The 15962-nt window shown below is 35.3% G+C and overlaps 1 protein-coding gene across 4 annotated transcripts in view; it reads left to right on the forward strand.

The window, feature by feature from the left end:
• LOC120349760 overlaps window positions 1-15962 on the forward strand; it is a 117857-nt gene that overhangs the window by 50181 nt on the left and 51714 nt on the right. The window lies entirely within an intron of this gene.

Here is a 15962-nt window from a genome sequence, read left to right on the forward strand (position 1 = left end):
TATCGCCCACCAAAAATAGGTCATTTCACAGATTTCGAAAGTGCCTTGCTTTCTCTTATGCCTTGTTATAACCGTATACTAGTTATGGGGGATATGAACACCGACTTGAACATGACAAATCGTAACTTTGACTACTTTCAACTGACTACAATTTTCCAATGCCTAAACATGACTATTTTACCTCTCGATCCAACTCATCATACTAATGAATCAGACACACTCATTGACCTTCTCATTGTTAGTGATCCCAATGAGGTTGTTCAAGCAGGCCAAATCTCAGTCCCAGCTATTTCTAGACATGATTTGATCTACTGTGTACTTTCCCATAAGATACCCAAGCCAGAACAGAAAATTATCACTTATAGAGACTTCAAAAACTTTGATGAAGCCGCCTTCCTGACTGATGTGGCTCAGACTCCATGGCATCAAATTGAAGCATTACCCTCAGTTGATGACATGGTCAAGACTTTCGAGAATTGGACTTTGACTTTGTATGACAAACATGCACCTTATGTGACAAGGAGGATTAATAGAAAACGACGAGTACCGTGGATGACTGAAGACATACTTAAGATGATGGGACGTAGAGACAAAGCACATAGAAAATTTAAAAAGACATTTGACTTGGACAGTTTGATAGAGTATAGGAGCCTTAGAAATAGGGTTAAACAGGAATTACGGAACTCAAAGATTAGGTACTTGAATTCGTTTATGACAAACAATAGACAAGACTCTAAATCACTTTGGCAGGGAATAAAAGAATTCGGGCTTGGCAAACAGAAATCGAATCCACAAATTGACTTACCATTGAATAATATAAATGACCATTTCGTTTCACACTCTAACCAACGCGACGAAGTTGTCATTGCTAATCATATAGATGATCTTGAAGAGCAGGTTACAAACTTAGATTTACCAATCACTGATCAATTTCATTTCCATCCAATCTCAGAAGAAGACACTTTCAGAGCAATTCAACGTATTCATAGTAATGCTACGGGTGTAGACAAAATTCCTATTAAATTTATCAAGAAGATGTTATTTGCTGTTTTACCAACCATTACATACATTTTCAACAAGTCACTTGAAGAAGGCATTTTCCCTGAAAACTGGAAGTTTGCTCTGGTTCGCCCTCTAAATAAAGTTCCATCACCCAATAAAGTTGAGGATTTTAGACCAATCAGTATTTTACCTGCATTGTCCAAAGTGCTAGAAAGACTCATTCATGCTCAAGTTGTAAAATTTCTAGACAACAATAGTAAGCTTCATAACTTTCAATCAGGCTTTAGAAAATTCCATTCAACTGAGACAGCTCTGCTTCGTGTCACTGATGATATAAGGTTAGCTATGGACCAAAGAAAATGCACCATCCTCACCCTATTGATTTTTCTAAAGCATTCGATACTGTTGATCATACAGTCCTTCTGAATAAGTTGGCTATTCTTGGTTTCAGTCACAACTCGTTAGTTTGGTTTAAATCCTATCTATTAGGTAGGAAACAATGTGTATCTGTCGGTGACAAAAAGTCAACTTGGAAAAACGTTATGCATGGAGTACCACAAGGTTCAATTTTAGGCCCTCTCCTCTTCACTTTGTATGCTAATGACCTTTCTTCCATTATCAAATTCTCCAGTTTCCATACTTATGCAGACGACCTTCAAATCTATTTAAGCTGTCCCATAACAAAAATTAATGAAACAGTTGGAATAATGAATCAGGATATCAATTCGATAGTGGAATGGACAAAGAAAAATGGCCTTAAGCTTAATCCCATCAAAACACACCCATTATAATTGGATATTCTCGTCTTATAAACAATATTGACCTTGAATCGATTCACAAAATTAGTGTAGACGGTAATGACATTCCTTACTGTAGCTCAGTTAAAAATTTAGGCATTATTATGAATAATACTCTTGACTGGTCAGAACAAGTGAACAAAACTTGTAAAAAGGTATTCTCAGCCATGCATGCATTGAAGAAAATGCACGATATCCTCCCTAGAAACATTAAATTATTATTGGTTCAATCTCTCATCTTCCCACATTTAATGTATTGTAATTCTGTTCTTAACGATATGCAAGTCACTCTGAATGATAAACTACAGCGTTGCCAAAATTATTGTCTACGTTTCGTCTACTCTCTCCAACGCCATGATCATATCACCCCAGCCCACATTGCTAGTTCAACATTGAAGCTTCCCGATCAGAGGCTTTTTCGAATAGTCAAGCTTGTTAGAGATATCTTGAAATACGGTAATCCGAACTATTTTAAAGATGATTTTAAATTTGTCTCTGAAGGTAGGAGAATAGATGCATCACATACTAGAACCGGAGAAAGTACTTTAAGGATACCCAATCATCAAACTACTATTTTCACAAAATCCTTCTTAGTAAGTGCCTGTCATGCATGGAATACACTTCCTGTCTCTATCAGGTCTATCGAGAGCCAAGCGAGCTTCATCCTGACTTTAAAAAAACATATTTTGGAACAAATGACTGAAACTGTCCGGCCCTAGAATGATCACATGACAACCATCCCTTACCCATTCCACCAATATAAACCTTAAAACCAGTTATAGAACGAATTATATATATATATATATATATATATATATATATATATATATATATATATAATATGTAAAAGAATTAACTGGTACATCAGTTTGTTTTGACTTACTTGAGTCTGACGTTTCGTCGCCATCGCAGATGACATCTTCTGACATCTTCGACGCCACTGGACAGAAACTCGTACATCTCCTAGCTTAAATTTTGGTTTTGAATTTTTCAATTTATATCGTCTATTGAATGCAGAATTCAAAGACATTAAAACATGATTACGATCTTTCTTGCGCACATCTTTAGGTTTCATACTAATTGGAGTGTGCCTTGTTGCATTATAATTTTGAACCAAACTGTCTAGCTGGCTTATCCAGTTTTAGGTTCTACATTCAGTTAAATATCTATAAATTTTTGCTTTAATTGTTCTATTGAACCTTTCAACTATGGAAGCTTTCTTATCACTAAAAACATGGTAATGTTTAATACTGTATCTATCTAATAACGCTTCAACTTTTGAATTAAAGAGTTCTGTTCCCTGATCTGATTGGAACAACTTAACTCCCTTATTTTTAGAAATAATTGGTTTGAGTGCATCAAATACAGATTGACTTGACTTGTCTTTTAATGGTACACAATATGTGAATTTTGAAAAACAATTAATAACCACTAAGATATACCTATAACCTTTATTGAAACGTGACACATTACTTACTAAATATGAGTAAAGTTTAGATCAAAGCCCAATAAATTGATGGATAGGTTTCGAGGCTGTCTCATCCTTGAACTTTCCTACAACTTTATTTCCATGGAAAAGCAGGGGTGGTCAGGGGGGTAGTTACTAGTGTCAAAAAGGTTCAAATTTTCTTTGATCAACTGATACACATCATCTACTTTTACATTTAAAAGAAAACTATCTGTATCAGTCATACAGAGTTCTACGCAATCCCACGGTATAATTTTTTTAATTTACAATAGAAAAAACGTACATATGGAATTTACTCAACTCCAGTACAGAAAACCCGGAATAGATAGGCTTGTTCATTTTTAGTTCCAACTTATGAGAGAAAACTGTTATCATGTTCAGACTTATTATTTGCCAGCATTTGCATAATGGATTTGAAATGTACTTATCTAATCATTTTTCGTCTGTGTTAATTCTAACATTGATATGTTTGCGAACTGATTGTATAGTCTTACCAAAAATCGAATTGCAACAGGCCTTAAAGAATGATACTTCAAATTTATTTTTTGTGGTCTGTCTATTGCAGATATTGAAGTCGATGTAGCCTTTCAGCCAGGGAGATTGGGAAAAGCTAATTATGTGATGTACTTTCATTAATTGCAAACCGAGCTGAAGGTAGAGTTTCAAATTGAGGTAGTGGACAATGTACGTTTTACGGTCAAAAAGTGTGTTCATGAGCTTTTTGGTTCCAGTTTGACCGTTCTCATTTGTTTGATAGTTTGACAGCAATTCGTGTGGAGGTTTTTGGTAGAGAGGCACAAGTGGAAAGCTGGCATGCTTATCATGTAACTCTTTTGGATACTTGAGATCACATTCTATTACATATCCAGTTTCTGAATTGCTGTTCAAATTCGCGAAATCAAGCTTGGAAATTTCTTCCTCCGTGAGGAATTTGAAATTTCCAACAGGTAAGTTTCGACTCATGGCCTCTGAGTATAAACTGTTTGCATCAATATAAAGGAGATAATTACTCGGTTTTGAGGGGTCATATGTCTCAGGTAGATGCTTGTTATTCACCTCACAATAACATTTACCGATAAATGAGACCCCGCCCCTCATCCGCGCCTCAAACATGAGATGCATGTCAGGATGTGTGATCGACTCTGGTTCAACCTTAGTGTACTTCAACATACAATTCCAGGTAAAGTGCACGAGGGAAACAAAATGAGTGACATCAAGCCCATATGAGCTAGAAAGCGTAGACCTTATAGATTCAAAAACTTCCGATTTTTGAATTGGACGAATATTGGAAAAAAGAAATTGGAGTAAATATATCTTATAATGTAGAGCACATGCAACCATTAAATAGTGATTTTTGCGGGCATCTTATGTCAAGGTTTCTTGCAAATCAGTTGTAATTAAGTGTTTGTGCTGAAAACACATTACAAGATGGTTGTTATTACATTAAGATCTAACACAAGTAACCTCTATGAACATTTACAAGAAATTATAGAATTGGATAAAAATTGTCAATAGAATTGGATTGATTAATTTTTGTTGTTACAATAGTATTGCAAACTTTAACAAAGGAACAAATTCCAGCTTCAAATATGGTGATAGATTAATTGAGCTGGATACGGGTGCATATGAAGTTGAGGATATTATAAAATCTTTAAAGAATAAATTGGATATTGATAAGAAGAAGAATAAACTTATTATATGTGCAAACACAAATACTATGAAGATTGAAATTCATTCTGATAAAGCTATTGATTTAACACGTGCTGATTTGATTGGTAAGATACTTGGTTTTGATAATGTTGTTTTGCAAGCAAATAAATTGCATTATTCCCAGCATTTGGTTAACATAACAAGCATTGGCAGTATTGTACTCGAGTGTAATTTAGCATGTGGTAGTTACTCTGACGGAAAACAAAAACATATAATCTACGAATTTTTGCCAAAGGTTCCTAGCGGTTATTTGATAAACAAAGTACCATCACCAATTATTTATGTACCTTTGAATACTCATCAAATTTGAATGATTAATGTAAAGGTAACAGACCAGAATGGATCATTTATCGATTTCCATGAAGATACAATTACAATTAGGTTGCACATACATGAAAAACAAAAGTAAACATGATGGGTTATCTTGTTTTCAATCCACGTTCAAATAAGACATGTACGCACAATGTCATTAGAGAGACGAACGTGAGAGCATCAACACCTAAAAACAAACGTGCTTTGTCAGCTAAAAGTGTGAGAATATTTGAAAAGTTAGGTTTTAAAGTTGATTGGCGGAATGTTAGGAGGAGGAGCTGCAATTAGTTAAATTCTGGACGTGGAGACAGAGCTTCAGTTTTATAATGATATAACCAAATTCTAATTTCACACTCATACAGTTTATTTGGGACAAGAAATAAAAAACTCTGACAAGGCGCGTATTGGCATAAATTCTTTAGATGTCTATTCTTCACCTTGCAAATCATTTATATTTATTGAGGGAACAGTTAGCTGTACAAAACCGGGAACAGACCCGGCTGGTCCACCGGTTGCGGCAGACTATAAATTAAGCAGTAACGTAATCAGTAACCTTTTTGACGAAATACGATATGAATTAGCAGGTCTACAAATTTCTAAATCAAGATTGATTGGATTAACATCTACAATTAAAGCTATACTATTGAAGAATATGCTCGATAAAAACACATATCACTTGGCCGGTTTTGACAGAGCAGGATATGCGCTAACAGATAATAAATTCACTTTCTGTGTATCGCTGAAATTAATCCTCCCGTTTTTTGAAGATTTTCAAAGAATAATTTTAAATTTGAAACAGGAACTCGTCTTATTGAGGTCACCGACGGACCTAAATTGTGTTGAGTCTGCAACTGGAACAAGTGTTAGTGTGAAAATTACAAAACTGCAATGGAGAATGCCCTACATAACTTTAGAAGATTGCGTAAGACTGAAATTTTTGAGACTGCTCGATGCTGACACTCCACTGAAATTGAGTTTCTGCCATTGAGAAATTTGTGAATTACCAAATTTGCAAAATTCACTTAACCATTCTTGGGCAGTCCGCACCACATCGATTTTTGATAGTCTAAAATACGTTATAATTGCATTTCAAACCGATTGTAAGAATAAAATTAAAAAATCAATATCTAATTTCGATAGCTGTGGTATTTACAATGTTAAAGTATATTTAAACAGTGAGTATTATCCATATGAAAATCTGCTAGGTGAAAAGGAACTATTATACAGAATGTTTTTGGATTTCGCTCCCTTGTATTATAATCATTCAATCAATAGCAAACTCGGAACAGAAATCGACTTTAAGACGTTTTGTGATTCAACACCACTGGTTGTTGTGGATTGTTCACACCAAACAAGTCATTTGAAATCTTCGACAGATGTTTGTATTGAAATGGAATTTAATACTGCAGTACCTGCAAATACTTCCACTTTTTGCGTTCCAATTAGCGATTGTGTGATGGAGTACACACCTCTGACAAGCATGGTGAAAAAAGTTCAGTAATTTTATTGATAGAGTGCACTGTGTGCAATATTATATAAGATGTGCACCCTGACGAATTTGGTTCATTATCAGTTCCACCTTTGAACAGGTAACATCTGAAATGTCCTATTCTTTGTGTTCTGATATTTTGGAGAGTGAGAACAAAGTGCAAACTCAGTCTATTGGTATCCAGTGTGATCTCGATTCTGATAGTTTCTATTATGAGCCAAGGTGCAGAACACTGATCCAGAAGCCACAGGAGGTGGTGGAGCAGAAACAGGAGGGAGAGGAGGGGGAGAAAGACGGAGGATTCGATGAGCCCACCAAACAGAAAGAAGTGGACAAGCAGGCGACTATGAAAATTGCTACAGTTGATCTTCACTGGTTTAAACAAGATTGTAATCAAATTATTGTGAAAGAACTTGCCATAATTGATCAGTTTAATAATTATATTGTATTCCATTTCAAATCGCCATTTACAAAGACAGAATTGAGTGCAAAATTGTATAATGATGTAACATGGTTAAAACATCACTATCATAAAATAAAATGGGAAGATGGAGATTTAGAATACACTGACTCATTAATACATGATTACCTTGTAGGTTATGAAAAAATTTTTACAAAAGAAACTGAGAAAGCAAAGTTTTCAAGAAGATTGCATACTAACGTTCAATGTATACCAGAGGATTTTGCAAAACCTGATTTCAGCTTTTTCACTAGTTCATGGTGTCATGCTGTGTGTAACATTCATAAAAATAGACCTGATGGATGATGTGCTTTGTTCAGTGCTCAACATTATAATTCTTTGTTGTTTAAAAATATGTATCAAACAAATAATTTCATGTGTGAAAACAATTAAATGCAAATTTTGAAAATGGCCGCGATGTACACAAATTTGCAGAAAAGAAACTTCGCTCATTATGGATTTTTCTACAATGGAAAAGAGATTCAGTGTGTTTATTGAATGCATGCATTGAGACTGCATAAAGCATATACATGTTGCCTGTCTACAATTAATGAAGAGAGACCGCTTAATCACTCTATAATAGTGCCAGATTACACTTAGTTTTGTTCATTTGCTTATCATGGACCTGAGAAAGTGGTTGGCTGCTGACAACGAGTTGGAAGTGAGGTTAAAAAACTGTATTGATTGGTATGATGAGTGTGAAAGTGTAATTAGGAAATCAACTCGTAAAAATTATAGTTTGGCGAAACAATTAAAAGACATTTTTTTAAGCACGGTCAATTTAAATGACATAAGAGACTATCTATGTTATTATCGTCCTCATAATTTGTGTATGGATAAGTCAATTAAAATTGGAGATGAAATTATGAATAGTTGTAGTGAAATGTGTAGATAGACTTTTTCTGTGTTCAAATGATTTTTCATTCCAATATCCCACTCACTTTTTAGTTTAGTAGCTGCTCAGAGCTAGACCCGATAACACCAGCACATGTGTCGTGATCTTTTTATAGAAGTGAGACACACCCCCTTCAGCCATCTGTTGATGCTAACAAGTACACAGCGTGCACGTTGTCAATTTATAGAACAGAGACACACACCAAACAGGGGAGGACGTTAATATGCAGTGTTATGGTTTTCCAAAATTCAAAAAATTAACTCGTCTCTTGATGGCAATTTCATTTAACAAATTTGATTCAATTGTGAAGAATATTGAATTTTCAACAGGATGTCAAGATGCTGATTTGCTGTTAACAAAAACAGAAAATGTGAACTTTAAGATTTTATCTGAGATATTCGAATTACTCGATATACTAGACACTGGTCATCTACATTATGATTGTACAAATGATTCGCCATTATCTGTTGTTACAAATTCCAATGAACTTTGGAAATGCTCGTATGATATTAAAGATAAAAAATGTAAAAGAACTTAGATCATTGACCTCTCTGTAGAGATATGGATCCACTTTAATCTGACAGTATAGCATTAGATGTAGAGAGAGAGAGAGATGGGGAATTTCTCAATTCACTTTAATCTGTCAGTATAGCATTAGATGTAGAGAGAGAGAGAATTTTTTCCTCAAAGGGAAATTTTTTTTCCCTCAGTCAATAATCAATATCCAGCCCCCTCATCTATACTGGAGAAGGGGAAGGGAAAATCTATTTGAGAGAGAGAGATATCTCTCTCTCCTTCTTCATCCCCCTCGTCATCACTGGGAGAGGGAGAGAGAGAGAAAGATTTGATTGGATTAGATTAGATTAGATTAGAGAGTGTGATAGGGATTGATTGATTGATTGGGTACTTTATTTATGTAGATTACAATATATACTGTCTTATACACTTATATACAATAGCTTACAATACAGCAAAATTATAGATGAATTCACATGATATAGACTAAGAAAATAATTATTGAACTGTATATGATATGAAAAAGCAATTTGTAATATAATAACTATAGTTAATAATTATATTGTTATGCATCTACATAAATTGGCGGTGCTTTGGACATATCAATGTCCATTCTTTGGAAAGAATATTAAAAATATCCTCCCCACTAACTCTCTACCAAAACGTTAATTTCATTATTTAAACTGAGGATTTATTTATTAATGGAAATATTGTAAAAGTTTTAATTGAAATGAATATTTAACAGAAAATTGATGGAGTGAAATAATTATATAGGTAGATAAGATCAAATAATTGATTAATAAAATGAAGTAGGCTGAAAGTAGATCAGGATAATCAACTTTCAGTAATATACAGCAGTATGCAGTGGATAATTGAAATAACATGAGTTTATATAATATATATATATATATATACAATTCGTTCTATAACAGGTTTAGAGGTTTGTATTTGTGGGATGGAAGGGGGATGGTTGTCATGTGATCGTTCTAGGGCCGGACAGTTTCAGTCATTCGTTCTAAAAGATGTTTTTTTTAAGTCAGGATGAAGCTTGTTTGGCTCTTGATGGACCTGATAGAAACAGGAAGTGCATTCCATGCACGACAGGCACTGACTAAGAAGGATTTTGTGAAAATAGTAGTTTGATGATTGGGTATCCTTAAAGTACTTTCTCCGGTTCTAGTATGTGAAGATCTATCCTCCTACCTTCAGAGACAAATTTGAAATCATCTTTAAAATAGTTCGGATTACCGTATTTCAAGATATCTCTAACAAGCTTGACTATTCAAAAAAGCCTTTGATTGGGAAGCTTCAATGTTGAACTAGCAATGTGGGCTGGGGTAATATGATCATGGCGTTGGAGAGAGTAGACAAAACGTAGACAATAATTTTAGCAACGCTGTAGTTTATCATTCTGAGTGACTTGCATATCATTAAGAACAGAATTACAATACATTAAATGTGGGAAGATGAGAGATTGAACCAATAATAATTTAATGTTTCTAAGGAGAATATTGTGCATTTTCTTCAATGGATGCATGGCTGAGAATACCTTTTTACAAGTTTTGTTCACTTGTTCTGACCAGTCAAGAGTATTATTCATAATAATGCCTAAATTTTTAACTGAGCCACAGTAAGGAATGTCATTACCATCTACACTAATTTTGTAAATCGATTCAAGGTCAATATTGTTTATAAGACGAGAATATCCAATTATAATGGGTTGTGTTTTGATAGGATTAAGCTTAAGGCCATTTTTCTTTGTCCATTCCACTATCGGATTGATATCCTGATCCATTTTTCCAACTGATTCATTAATTTTTGTTATAGGACAGCTTAGATAGATTTGAAGGTCGTCTGCATAAGTATGGAAACTGGAGAATTTGATAATGGAAGAAAGGTCATTAGCATACAAAGTGAAGAGGAGAGGGCCTAAAATTGAACCTTGTGGTACTCCATGCATAACGTTTATCCAAGTAGACTTTTTGTCACCGACAGATACACATTGTTTCCTACCTAATAGATAGGATTCAAACCAAACTAACGAGTTGTGACTGAAACCAAGAATAGCCAACTTATTCAGAAGGACTGTATGATCAACAGTATCAAATGCTTTAGAAAAATCAAATAGGGTGAGGATGGTGCATTTTCTTTGGTCCATAGCTAACCTTATATCATTAGTGACACGGAGCAGAGCTGTTTCAGTTGAATGGAATTTTCTAAAGCCTGATTGAAAGTTATGAAGCTTACTATTGTCGTCTAGAAATTTTACAACTTGAGCATGAATGAGTCTTTCTAGCACTTTGGACGATGCAGGTAAAATTCTGATTGGTCTAAAATCCTCAACTTTATTGGGTGATGGAACTTTATTTAGAGGGCGAACCAGAGCAAACTTCCAGTTTTCAGGGAAAATGCCTTCTTCAAGTGACTTGTTGAAAATGTATGTAATGGTTGGTAAAACAGCAAATAACATCTTCTTGATATATTTAATAGGAATTTTGTCTACACCAGTAGCATTACTATGAATACGTTGAATTGCTCTGAAAGTGTCTTCTTCTGAGATTGGATGGAAATGAAATTGATCAGTAATTGGTAAATCTAAGTTTGTAACCTGCTCTTCAAGATCATCGATATGATTAGCAATGACAACTTCGTTGCCTTGGTTAGAGTGGGAAACGAAATGGTCATTTATATTGTTCAATGGTAAGTCTATTTGTGGATTCGGTTTCTGTTCACCAAGCCCGAATTCTTTTATTCCCTGCCAAAGTGATTTAGAGTCTTGTCTATTGTTTGTCATAAACGAATTAAGTAACCTAATCTTTGAGTTCCGTAATTCCTGTTTAACTCTATTTCTAAGGCTCCTATACTCTATCAAACTGTCCAAGTCAAATGTCTTTTTAAATTTTTTGTGTGCTTTGTCTCTACGTCCCATCATCTTAAGTATGTCTTCAGTCATCCACGGTACTCGTCGTTTTCTATTAATCCTCCTTGTCACATAAGGTGCATGTTTGTCATACAAAGTCAAAGTCCAATTCTTGAAAGTCTTGACCATGTCATCAACTGAGGGTAACGCTTCAATTTGATGCCATGGAGTCTGAGCCACATCAGTCAGGAAGGCGGCTTCATCAAAGTTTTTGAAGTCTCTATAAGTGATAATTTTCTGTTCTGGCTTAGGTATCTCATGGGAAAGTACACAGTAGATCAAATCATGTCCAGAAATAGCTGGGACTGGGATTTGGCCTGCTTGAACAACCTCATTAGGATCACTAACAATGAGAAGGTCAATGAGTGTGTCAGATTCATTAGTATGATGAGTTGGATCGAGAGGTAAAATAGTCATGTTTAGGCATTAGAAAATAGTAGTCAGTTGAAAGTAGTCAAAGTTACGATTTGTCATGTTCAAGTCGGTGTTCATATCCCCCATAACTAGTATACGGCTATAACAAGGCATAAGAGAAAGCAAGGCACTTTCGAAATCTGTAAAATGACCTATTTTTGGTGGGCGATAACAGATACCAACGAGTAATTTATCAGTACTAGATAAGGATAATTCAAGTAGCATAAACTCTGGTCTGGAACAATACTCTTGTTTAGATGTGATTAAAACTTTTGTTTTGATACCATCTTTCACATAAATTGCTACACCCCCACAAGCTTTATTCAATCTATCATTCCGGAAAAGATTATATCCAGGTAATGCAACAAAATTTGATGAAATACTAGGCTTCAAAAATGATTCGGAAATTCCAATTATATTGAAGTCCTGAAAACGTAAGACTGCTCTGATTTCATCAATGTGGCAGCTGAGGGAGCGTTAAGGTGAGCAGCCTTGAAAAGTTTTTTTGGAAAAGTGGAGCTTATCTGCTAGAAACATACCTGCGTCATTATTACTATTATTGAAATAATCATACCCACTTGAGGGCAAGCAAGCTGACGTGTCAGTGAGAGGCATCATGGAAGCAGCAGACCAATCGTGAACCGACCTCAGAACAACACATGACGGGGAAAATGGGGATGAAACTGATAAAACTTAACCTAAATGAAAAAGTCTCTTGATTCGAGTGCATCCTGTATGCCTTGACAGTTCGGCTCCCTTCACTATTTAAAAACACTAGTTCAAAAAATTCACTAAACACATCAATAAGATGTAGATGTTGTGATCTGTGGAGTTACGGTGATGAATAATTCACCTAATGTTGAATGAGATGAAGATTGAGGAAGAGCTGGTAGTGGGAGATCTAGTCCAAGTTGAGATAGAGCGAGTAGGTATCCAGTAGTGGAAGAATCGAGTCCGAGTGGAGGTAGAGCAAGAAGGTATCCAGTAGTGGAAGATTGAGTCGAAGTGAAGATTGTGTGAGTAGGAATCCAGTAGTGGAAAGATCAAGTCCAAGTGGTGACAGAGAGAGATGAAATCCAGTGGTGGAAAATCGAGTCCAATTTGAGATAGAGAGATGGAATCCAGTAGTGGAAGATTGTGTTCAAGGTGGAGATAGAGTGAAAAGGGATCCATTAAAAACTGCAAAAGAGAAGAAAAAGCCAGCAGAAAAACGAAAGATCTTCGAAGAAAGTTATCAATTGAGAGAAGATACATAATACAACTGATAATGATTAATATTTGCATAAAATGGAAGAGGAATAGTATGATTTAATGTGAGAAAGAACCGAATATCAAATATGGATATAAGTGGAAAGTAATCTGATAGAAAGAGAGAAGGTAGAAAGAGAAATAATAGAGATAGAAAGAAAAATAAACATTTGAACATGCTGGATAGCTAGTGGAAAAATCACAGGGAAAATAATGATAATAATGGGGAAGAAGAGAAGAGAAAGAAGGAATGTGCACAATTGAGAAGAAATTATGAAACTGAACTATAGAATAAGAAATAGAACATCAGATTGCGATCTTGAATTGATCGAGGAAAGAAGAAGAAGAAAAGAAAAAGAAAGAGAAGGAGAAGAAGAAGACGAAGAAGAATAGAAAAGAATAATAATCATCATTGCAAAAATCAAGAAATGAGAAAGAAAAATAAGAAGTAGAGGAGATGCTTGAGAAAGAGCTAGATTATTTTAGATGAGTTTTAAATAGGATTGAATGGTGAAGTTTAAAAAATATTATATCGTATTAGAAGTATAATTAACTATTGGGAGTTGCAATAATGATGAAAGTAGTAAATTGAGTACTGTAATACTTTAGTGATGAATGTCTAAGATAACGTTAAATGAAACACAGCCCCTTTATAAGCATATGAGCAGACTACCCACCTCTCTGTTCCATCAATAACTCTTCACACATTAGCTTTTATTGTTCGAGCTGTGGCTATAGTAGAGGATATCATTATGTACACCTAATATAGAAGAGATTACTATCTATACCTATAGATTACATCTATATCTATAACGTATGTTAATCATCCATTCCATTTGTAATTCAGCATTTCAAAAATAATGATTAATTATGGAAATACTTTTGGTAAGAGATGTAATTATTAGTGAGAATAGAGATAATTTTCTTAGTACCCTCTGGAGTAAAGTAGTTGATGCATTGAACGTAGTTTTGGGAATTAATATCAAGATAAATTATTAATCAGTATTAACAAATGTGGATCTCTTCAGTTTGAAATAATTGCCTTATATATAATCATAAATAGCAGAGGAAGGATTCATTTATAGAACAGAAAGCCAGCTCATGAAAAATGCCAAGGTATATCTACTGTGAAATCTATTAATACCGGTACGAATTTCCTATTATTGTAGTGAAGGGCACCTTAGTCATTGAATCCTGAAATGATTTAATTTACCTTTATTTCTTGAAGGTTGGTCATCCTCTCGACTGTGTGGACCCTCTTGGATCCTCCTTCGCCGATAGTGATCTTAATCCTCCCATCAGATGACCAGACATTCCTGTGCCCATGACGGTTGGGCCACAGTGTTGAGGATCTTGAGACACTCCGCAGTCAGATTCTCGCGAATGGTGATGCCAGAACCCTTCAGCTTCCTCTTAGCGTCGAAGATCATCTTCCTGGTCCGGTAGCTGCAGAGTCGAACTATGATGGGTCGGTCCTTGGGTTTAGCTTGCCCTTGTTGAGGTGGTTGACGCCTTCCAACGTGATGCGAGCGGTTTACATCCGCCAGAGTCATGGGCACGTTCAGCTTCTTGTTGAAGACATCGAGCGCCAGCAGGTCCGTGTCTTCTTTGTCGCTCCCCGGGATCCCAAAAATATGTATGGAATGTCGGCGCCCATATTTCTCAAGGTCGTCGACCTTTAGGTGACAAGACACCTCCAGCTCACGAATTCTATCGTGCAGCTGTTTGTTTTCCTCCTTCAATGCCTGAAGTTCCTCGAAAATAGACTTCACAGCCATTGATACCATACAATGGACAGACTCTTTGATTTGCTGTCGAATAAAGCGGAGGGTCTCTTCGGACAATGCTCCAGAAATAGCTGGCTTCAGAGCATTGACCTCATTCTTCGGCGTGCCTCTGTTCGGTCGAACCATCATGTACCGTTAAATGGATTTACACTCTTATAGGCTAGGCAAGAAGGTGAACTGAAGAATTAGGAATGTTTTTTCAAGATAAATAAAAAGAGTGTGAGTTAATCAAAAATATAATTACACTATTGAATTTAGCTCGAGAAACTGAATAACTTGATGTATAATATCTAGTGAATTGAACTGTATAACCCTACGAAATATCACTCACTCTTTCAACTCACTCTTTCCTTTGTTGGTGATACATTGCAATAACTCTCTTATCCATGAAGAATTTCTGTGTGTAGGGAGCTTCCTCCATCTAGGGATCTAAGGTCTCTGATGTTTTTGCAAAGCCATAAATATCACCCCTCGAATCATACCTTGCCTATATGCCGTTCCAAAGTCACGGATGCTAAGCTACTGTACCTATTCAAAGTTTGGTACTGCATATGAAACCAATGAGTGGTGCAGGACAACGGGAAATGTTTAATGTTTTAGTTGGCAGACTTTTAAACTTTTGCACAAGAGATCACATTGTCATTTTGTGATCAAGTGATCATATTTGCCTTGTCCAATGACATACAAGGATAACGAACTTATTTCAATCAGATCCTGACTATAACATGAATCTATCTGTAGAATATTGTTTTCATAGTGCAGAAGAGTTTTGAATATTTTAGTAACTCTGTTTATAGCATTAAATGATGATTGAACAAGCATTAGCAAGTTCTCACTTTTGACTTACTGTAGGCCAAAGTTGTTTTCTTTCCGTTTGTATGTTTGACAATAACTCCAGAAAGAATCAATCAATCAGCTTAAAATTTTGAACACGAATTCTTTGA

Source organism: Nilaparvata lugens, chromosome 2 (assembly GCF_014356525.2).
Source record: "Nilaparvata lugens isolate BPH chromosome 2, ASM1435652v1, whole genome shotgun sequence".
Classification (NCBI taxonomy): domain Eukaryota; kingdom Metazoa; phylum Arthropoda; class Insecta; order Hemiptera; family Delphacidae; genus Nilaparvata; species Nilaparvata lugens.